Below are 9267 nucleotides of genomic sequence, written 5' to 3'. Positions count from 1 at the left end.
CCGCCTGTTGCGTAGGCCGTGCCGCAGCGCAGGGCTGCTCACCAGGCCTCATGCCTACCCGCCGGGCGCCAGGCCGCCTGTTGCGTAGGCCGTCCCGCCGCGCAGGGCTGCTCACCAGGCCTGCCTACTCGCCAGGCGTCAGGCCGCCTGTTGCGTATGCCGCCCGCCGCGCAGGGCTGCTCGGCGCGGCTTCGGCTGCCTAACTGCCCGGCGCTTCACCGCGCACTCGCCCGCACTTAAGCTGAAGGCCCACATCTAAAGCGCCTTCCGCCAACAAGGCGTGGCGAGGCGTGGCGCTGGAGCTAGTGAATGGACTGACAGGCCGCGTTACGTGGTGTTGCGGCGCCGCGCGAGGAGCGTCGTGGTGGGGCGTGGCGGGGCGTGGCGGGGCGAGGCGGGGCGAGGCGGGGCGGCCGACAGAGGTGCGCCGTAGCTGCACACCGCCAAACTCCGGGGGCGTCCATTCATTCATCTCCCGCCGAGCGCCACGCCTCTCTCTCTCGCTCTCTCTCTCTCTCTCTCTCTCTCTCTCTCTCTCTCTCTCTCTGTCCCTCTCTCTCCTCTCTCTCTCTCTCTCTCTCTGTCCTCTCTCTCTCTCTCTCTCTCTCTCTCTCTCTCTCTCTTCCCGTTCCAGTGTTCCTCCGCTCCCTCCGTAGCTACTAATCACCTTTGCGTTATCTTTGAATCGACAACTCTCCACCCTCTCCACACGAACTTCAAACAGGGTCATGGTGGGCCCCAGGTCGCTCATAGATGCGCGCGTGCATATACGATCGTGTGTGTTTACAAGTCTGTGTTGCTGTGGTCTTTTTATTTGTTTATCGGCTGTCCATCCGTTGGAGACAGTAGGACCGCGAAAAAGCCGTCTCATTCATCACCCGCATGTGCACACAGCCCGGCCGCTGCCACGATGTTGGTAAGTCGTCACCTTCTATCCACATAGTTCACAGGGCCAACTAGGTCCCCCTCTCTCTTTTTTTATCGGTCCCCACGCTAATCCTCTAATGACGATGCAGTCTACGGTAATTTTCCTTAAGACCCCCCCCCCTCTCCTGACGTGGGCGATCGCGCACTGCTCAGTGGTTAGCAGAGCTCCCCAATGAGCGATTGTCGCTTAGCTTTGTGTTGGTCTCTCTCTCTCGCTTCCTCTTGATCCGCTATCTCTCTCCCACCCACGCGTAGGTGTTAGTGCTCACGTGTGCGGAGCCGAGTGGGCGCCGGGTGCGTAGGTGCCCAAGCAGATGAGAAAGACGGACGGAGAGAGACAGAAAGATAGAGAAGCAGAGAGAGAGAGAGAGGAAGAGAGAGAGAGAGAGAGAGGAAGAGAGAGAGAGAGAGAGAGAGAGAGAGAGAGAGAGAGAGAGAGAGAGAGAGGGGGGAGAAGACTGGCGCCAGGAAGGACAGCAATGACCCCAAGACCTGCGGGAAAGAAAAGAAAAAAATGAGGTAGGAGAAGGTGCGAGTAATTGATTGTAATTGTGATAAGACGCGGTGACGCGGCAGCAGCCTCTCCGGGGGCCGCGCGCTGCTGCAGCGGACTGTACCTGTCCGAGGCACGCGTCGATACAAAGGTGATGCCGCCGCAGCCTCGGGCGTCACGGTCTAACACCCCGTGACGACCCGGTAACGCGGCGTGACAGGGACCAAAACACTACGAGCGTGCGTGAGTGTGTGTGCGGCGAGCGCGTGCGTGTGTAAGGAGGTGCCTGGCCCGCCGCTCGAGGACGGCGAAACGGTTCTTCAAGCTTCTTTTGCATAGCCTCCTTTGGCGCGGGCCGCCGCCGCCCGCCCCGCCCGCGGCGCTGGTGAGAGCCCGGCGGGGTAGGCCAGCCCGCCGGACACCCGTGGCGCGCGGGCGGGCCCACCCGGCGCCCACCCGCCCGAAGTGCGCGCTTCCGGACCCACGACCCACCACCCTCCACCCCGGCGGCGAGCTCCTCCGAGATCTTCACCCGCCTGGCCTCTACTGTTCTCTCTCCCCGCCCGACAATACCTTCTCCGAACCCCACCGCGCTGCACTTCAATAGTCCTAAATCGATTTTCGTACAAAGGGCCCCGCTGCCGCCCGCCGCCGCCGCCCCTCGACGACCGCCGTATCTCCGGGAGCCGCCGCGGCCAGTTAAGGCGCACGCGCGACGCGCTCCCGATCGTATCGAGCGGCGCGTTAACTCGGAATGACTCCTATTTATTAGGCGTTTTAATAATCTGTCCGTGCGATGACGGCTCCGCTCAGACAGAGAAACGAGCCCTGGATATTTTTTTTCATACCGCCATTCATTCTAACGCAAGCACGCGGCCACAAGGTTCTCATTCTAGTACACACCTGATTTCACGCCTCAATTTATGAGTCATTTTAAACTGTTCGTGGAAAATTATATAGCTTTCACGCAACGATTCATTTTTATTTTCCTTAATCTAAAGGGAACTAGAATATCGTTGACACTTCGAGCGTAAACTCCGCCACCAGTCAGCAAGACGAAGACATGTCGGGATCTGCTCATCCGGACGGGGGCGTACGAATATAACCATTTCCGCAAGGTGAGGTCCTGGTCCACTCTACACTTTACGGCGGTGACTGTGTGTGTTTGCCGTCATAAAAGCGATGCGCTATGGGTGGTGCGATAAAAATACAACTAAATTCCTTGTTATTGTTGGTGCCGTTGTATCGATTTCAAAACGTTTATGACTCTTCCCCCACCCTCCTATTCCCATCCCCTCTCCTCCTCTCTCCCTTCGCCACCCGGCAGGTCCCGAGTAGTTTGGGCGGGAGAGAGAGGCGCAGCGAGGTGAGAGGCAGCAGCAGGGAATGTGAGAGAATATCCACCATTAATCCATCTTTTACATCCTCGTCATATACACCTTAGGGCAGGGACGCTCAATAGACGCGGGCTTTTATAGACGGAATAAATACCTCCCAGTGCCGTTGCACCGTCCCCCCCTATTGCGCTTTTCCCCCGCAAATCGCGGAGTGCAGGAGTAGTATCCGGTGCAACAGGAGCCGAGCCCAGCCGGGCCGCACGCGCCAAAGCCGCTCTTATCCCGGCCCGATCGGCGCCCGATTAGCAAGTGAAACGTCGCAGCGACTAGACGAGACGCTTACGTCTTGTTGATGGGCCCCGGCACGCGCCCGCTTCCGTTACAGCAATCCTGCTTGCCCTAGCCGAGTTAAGAGCCAAATGTCCATTGTCACATGCCAGTTTTATACGGCTCTTAGAAAGAGCGACGTGGATCGCGGATGCAACGGCCGGGAAAACGTACACGCAAAAAATATATTAAAAAATCAGTTCCATGCAAATAGGTTCTGCACAATTTCACACCCGTGCAAAAACATTTTCTGGATGTAAAAATATTTAGCTGTACAGCTACGTGTCATTAGCTAAACGATTAACGGTACGGTTAACTGGATGGCCAAAAAGTTAGCCCTGGTGCAATATAAATTGGCCGAGTCTATTCAGTTAATTTTTTAGCCCAGGTGCTAAAGAAAGACTTAGCAGACCCACGAATTTCTTTACTGCGTGTAGTAGGAGTAGGTGGGCATGGTAAAAACGATTCAGATCAGTAATTGATTGTTGATGTAGTCAGCAAAACAACCGAGTGCCCTCTGCCTCTGTGCACTTTGCCCGCACCTACAGTTTGAGGACGGTCTAGTAAAACGTTGTTATGAGGGAAGACAGACAATCATTAAATTGGTGCCTTTGCTTTATTATTAGTTATTCTCCGCAGATCTTGAGGAAAACCAGTGGAAATTCTTTTACTTCTCTTAGAGGTAGCCCAAAAGATTTTCCTCCGTTTCTTTCTGTAATTCAAAGCCAAGGACGAGTGAGTGCATGTGAGAATTGATACAGTTAGGGACACAATAACGATGATGGTCAACTCTATACAAATATGCTCCCGAGGAAATTACAGAGCTGCATGGGTAGAGAGAGTAGCGGGAAGGCACCAGTCGTCGAGTCTGGAGATAGAGTTAGTTGTAGTCAGGAGGTGTACACACACAACGAGTGTTTCATTCATTACCCTTCCCCCAACTCTCCTCTCTCTCTTTCTGGCGTAGAGGCTCCCACGCAGCAGGCAGCAGGAGACATCCAGCCAGCACCTCGAATCCGTGAATGAACGAGAGTGAATGAAGCGACGACTGAATGGACGTTGACACAGCCCGAGTGCGTTTTCTCCCCCGCAGTGTGTGATAATTACGGTCCAGCAGCAGGCGTCTGCACCCGCATGGGCCCAGTAAACACTCTCTCACACAGACACCCACTCTCTCTCCTTCTCTCTCTCTGAAGATCGCCTCCCTCCCCCCCTCCTTCCCCCTTTCCAACCAATTTCGACTTTGCTCCTTATGTTGTCTGTTGACAATAAAAAGCAACAACAATACCGACCGTGGTTTTCGTTATTTGCCCTTCACTTGTTGTGGATGCTGCAGTGTTTACGCACTTTCACAAAAGTCCTCGCGAACGCCCGGTGCTGGCTATGAGTTTAAAATAAAAGCAACACAGAAAGGTGATCGACTAGACATGTAAAACGAGCCTTTGCCCTTCGATGTCATTCTGCGCAGCCACAGCAACCTGTGCGGCGCGGCGGCGGCCTGGTGCAGCGCGGCCGGCGCAGTTTATGGGTTCGTGCTGCAGATGGCAGCAGGCCGATGCACCGAGCAGCGCACTGCAAATGCAATTAGGGGCACAACACGTAGGTACAAGCGTCAGGCCGGCAAACATTCGCCGCACGTCCGTCTACATTCAAAACATTTTCAGCCTTTAGATATAAATAGGAGGTCATAATTGACCTATCGCAAAGGTGAGAGGGCAGTCGAGCAGATCTATATCTGAAAAAACAAAAACAAAACAACTATGGTGTGTGCTGGAATAAATGAAGGTACAACGTTTCTTTTTCTCTTCCTTCTGTCTCGCACACACGCACACACACAGGCGCACCAGCTCGCGCGCTCGCTTCACTGAGCCGTGAAAAGTGATGCACGGCACGGCGGGGTAAACGCTGCACAACGTGCGATTACGGCCTCTATCCTATCATTTCGAAATTAATGTTTACGCGTACAGAGCAACATGAAAAAAAGTTCTGCAATAACACACGGCACGGTTTACTTACTAATTCAGAAGGCTATACCGAAAAGTGATTAAATAAAAAGAAAGCTGCCAATTGCATAGCGTCTCTTTGCAGATCGGTTGGTTTGGTTACTTTTGCGGATTTCTGGCAACACCAAGTTTATGTAGTTCCCAAATTAAACTGTGTTTTGCAGTAGATTGAATTGCAAGGCTGGCCTGGCTGGACAGGTAAACCAGCGCATATGGCATACCTAGTGCTGCATTCGTGTGAGTTTTCTATAAGTTCGAACATGGACGGAGGGTGAAACGATACAGAAGAGGTCTAGCCTATAAAGCGATTTCAATAGAAAAAGAGAAATTAGCGCCTTTAAAGGAGCACGACATAGTTTATGGGGTTGCCACCTTTGTAAAAGCAATGCAAAAGCTAATTAAGTCACTTATGAAGCATCTTTTTGGGGTGTTGGCACCTCTATCGGGGCACAAGAGCACTAGCACCTTTGATTTCCTAGTGTAGACAGAAACAGAAATGAAAATACAACGACTCAAATTAGAATATTTCCCCCGATCTAAAATGTTTCGACATAATATTTTCTTGTCGTTCTTATGTGGCCATGCAATTTTTTATTTATTTTGCAGACGCGTCGGGTCCGCCCGCCGTAAATTGCATTAATGAAGCTCACATGCGACTCATGATAATCGTGATAATGCAGCCAGCCTGTCTGGCAAGAGGCTGCGGCTGCCGGTTGCCGCGCAGCGGAGCGCGGAAGCTGCCTGCTCTAATCACTTTATCTCACTATCGGGTGGCGTTCTTTTAAATAAACCAAATAATTAGCCGATATCAACGATCGCTGCGAACGCTCCGCCACTACTGGAAAAATATGAGTCAAACCTGTATGGCGTACAGGGCGTCCTCGTACTTCCTTTCGCAGCCCGTGTGGTTGAATTCATTTTTCTCCCAAACGGCGAGACGGTCATCAGGGCCTGCTAAGCATTAATAAGCAGACACCCCGAGGCTCGAAATCGAAGCCGAGGTGCCTATTTTATTACATTTTATATTTATTACTTTTCATCGTTTGCGTGCGTCTAAGGTGAATTCCCTCTGCTGCAGTGTGTGTGTGTGTGTGTGTATTCAAATTTGTGTTCCTCCTCGCGCGTAATGAGCGACTGATTAAAATGTGAATGGGTCATGGGTAAAAGTGGCCACCTGTCATCACTTCGGCCGAGCAAGAAAATGAAACGAAAAATGTCCTCAGGGGGCGAGCGAGAGAAACGGGCAAGCACGAGAGAAGGGGAGACAGAGAACGAGACGCGAGGGGACTGGGGTAGTGACCGTACACATCACGCATTTATGCCAAGCTAATTGACGATTGAGGAGATTTGTGGGATTGCCCATAAAATCGACTTTCCCGTCAACTTTGTTAGGCAATGCCCCGGAAGGCCCTCCAACGGCACGAGGTGCGGTTTGTTTTCCTCAATCAGTATAAGGACTTTTTGTTGGAGGTGTGAGCAACATGTTGTCTGAACTAGGCGAGTACTCTTGAACTCCCTGTCCTGTCACCCACCGCTTGATTTAGCGTATCAAGAACGGAAACCTTTGGATCGTGAAGTTTGCCATAAAAAGCAACTTATCCGAAACATATTGTGCTGACAAGGACACGCTTTATAGAGTCGGTTCAATACATCAAATTTATTCTTTGCAGCCCCGGTTGCATGTTGTGGGGCAACCTGCCATCACGAAGCTAGCCGCCAGACATTCAGATCAAATTTTATGCCCGGTCTCGAGTTACCAACGATAGGAAGTAAAGCCTGCAAGGTGTATTGGGGACGAAGATAGGTAAAGGCACAGCCAAACACGCCCAGAGGGGCATCCAGTCTCCAGTGTGACCAACCAGAAAGTATGGATCTTTGGGGTCTTTGCGTCGCGTGGGGCATCTTGGGATGACTTCGGAGCTCAACGGAGAATGAAGTAGTTTACTTTTAGAAGCACCCGTACAGCACGAGAGGCCCGTCTTCGCCTTGGACCCGAAAACAAAATCAAGATGTTGCAGTGCGCTGCGCTGCGCTGCCACTGCCGGTGTACGCCTGGCCGTGTGACCCTCGCCCGGCTTCCCGGCTCCACGGCGACAGGTTTCGCCTCGCAATGGTAAAAGTGATTCGCATAAAGATGCGTGCGCCCTGATAGCGACGCGTCAGTAGTTGTGTGTCCTTGTGACAAACCTACCGTGAGGCGGCATAAAACTGGCCTTTTTGCGCTCGTTTAGGACGCGGCAGAGTGTTGCCAACATAACGATATACAGGTCAGCAAGTCAGCGAAATGTGGCAGTTGTCGCAGGGACTGATTGTAGCCGAGCACAGGGAGATAATTTTAGCTGCGCTGCGCGCACCGATAATTTCCAGGCGTGAGTTATGTTGGCAACATCGGCGACACCTGATTGGCCGTTCTCACGGCAAGGAATTTCTTTCCCGTACGTTGGTATCTCTGTGAAAGCTTTACGCGCACCACACCGCTGATCTGTCACTCCCGATACGCGGTCACGGCCTTGCGAAGAGCATCCCCGCGCTCATTTACACCGTAGAAGGCAGCGTCCGAGCGCCGTTTCGCAGACGTTTTAGCATGCTTGCCAAAACAGCGGTCGTAAAATTTTAATCCACGGTATTAGCTTTGAGGCCCGTGCGCTGCTTAACCGCACGCAATACGGCAGCGCGTGTGTGACCAGGCCGACCAGCCCGAGCCGCAGGCTGAGCGCAGCCAAATACGGCAATCGTCTGCTTACTGCCGACAGTAGCGATTGCTGCGGGCCGCGTGTCAAGAGCATCTTACCGACAATATTACAAAAAAAGGAGGAAAAACAACAGTCGAAAAGCTTGATCCATCGAACTGATACATCGCACGGCACGGCCTTGCAGACAGAAACAACTGCAGGCCAAAGCCGCGTCCTGGAATCCCCCTCGAGGCGATTCGAGACGAGCTAGTACGGGGCGCTATATGCAATGAGCCCTGCTTAATCACCTCTCGCTCCCCTCCATTTTTTCTCTCTCCCTCTTTCACTTTTCCCATTGGCTTGCAAAAATAATACTCATAATTAAAATTACCCTTCTTTTTATCTTAAATCTTCAGGTAGTTAATAAAACACTAGCATTTCATTGTTAAAAAAAAACAATAAGAAGAATGTTGTGGTTGAAATTTCCTGCATGGCGCATGATGAAAAACCTGTGGCTCAGTCCGACATTACTCCATCGCGCGCATCCAAATGAACTCGTCCGTCCGGCGGCGAGGCGCCAAAAACCAACACGGGCCCCACGGGCCAAGATCAGAAGGGTAAAAAAAACTAATCGCTTCCCCGCAAAAGCGTCGTAACTCGCTAGTGTCGTCCGGCCAAGTTACAGCGGGGCTCCGGGGCGCCTCGTAATAAGGAGGCGTTATGGATGACGCCCCATTTGTTAACGCGTGAGGCGAGAGAAACAAATATTGAAATGGACTGCACCAAGGTATGCAAGCGCCTCGCCGGACACGACGGACGAGGCGTCTCTGCTCTTTAAAAATTGATGCCAGCACCAGTCCCAGCCCCTGCCTCTTGCTTGCTTAAAGAGGTCCGCCGTAAAAAAAGTGTGCTACTGTTTTTGTATAGAGAACAAATTCAATCCAATATTGTCAATATTGTCAGTACAACATAAAAACAATTCTTCTACTAAATGCAGAGTTAAGGACAGAGTACGAGAGGGGAAGAGAGAGAGAGAGGGAGAGAGAGAGAGAGATGAGGTTGCTGTACGCAGCCAAACACACATACACACACACACCGGGAGGCATTTCCGACGGTCGGCCCGGCGCGCCAGTGTGCCGGCCCGCCTTGCGGGCACTGTCCACATACTGTCCACACTGGGTCATTTAATCAAAAATTTAAATTGAGAATGTCCCCGGCACGCCAGAGTCTACAAAAGACTATTGTTGTGTAAGTTATTTAAGTGCGCCATCAGGGAGTGCGTTACCGACTGGTGGCCCCCCTCCACGGGTACCAACCACTAGTCGTCAGGTAGAGAGAAAGAAGGGAAGTAAATAACCAGCCGGACTCTCGACCCGCTTTACTGCGACTGAGAGGAAATTTGTCATATCAATAGCGAAAGCTCCTGCGGCGTAGTCCGAATCTTCGAGGCCACTCGTTCCTATCTGCGACCCATCTGAGCCTCGCCCCCCTTTCCTTGCCCTGGGGCG

This window comes from Frankliniella occidentalis, unplaced genomic scaffold (genome assembly GCF_000697945.3).
Source record: "Frankliniella occidentalis isolate FOCC.00 unplaced genomic scaffold, Focc_3.1 Scaffold81, whole genome shotgun sequence".
Taxonomy (NCBI): Eukaryota; Metazoa; Arthropoda; class Insecta; order Thysanoptera; family Thripidae; genus Frankliniella; species Frankliniella occidentalis.
This window is presented reverse-complemented; position numbering follows the sequence as displayed.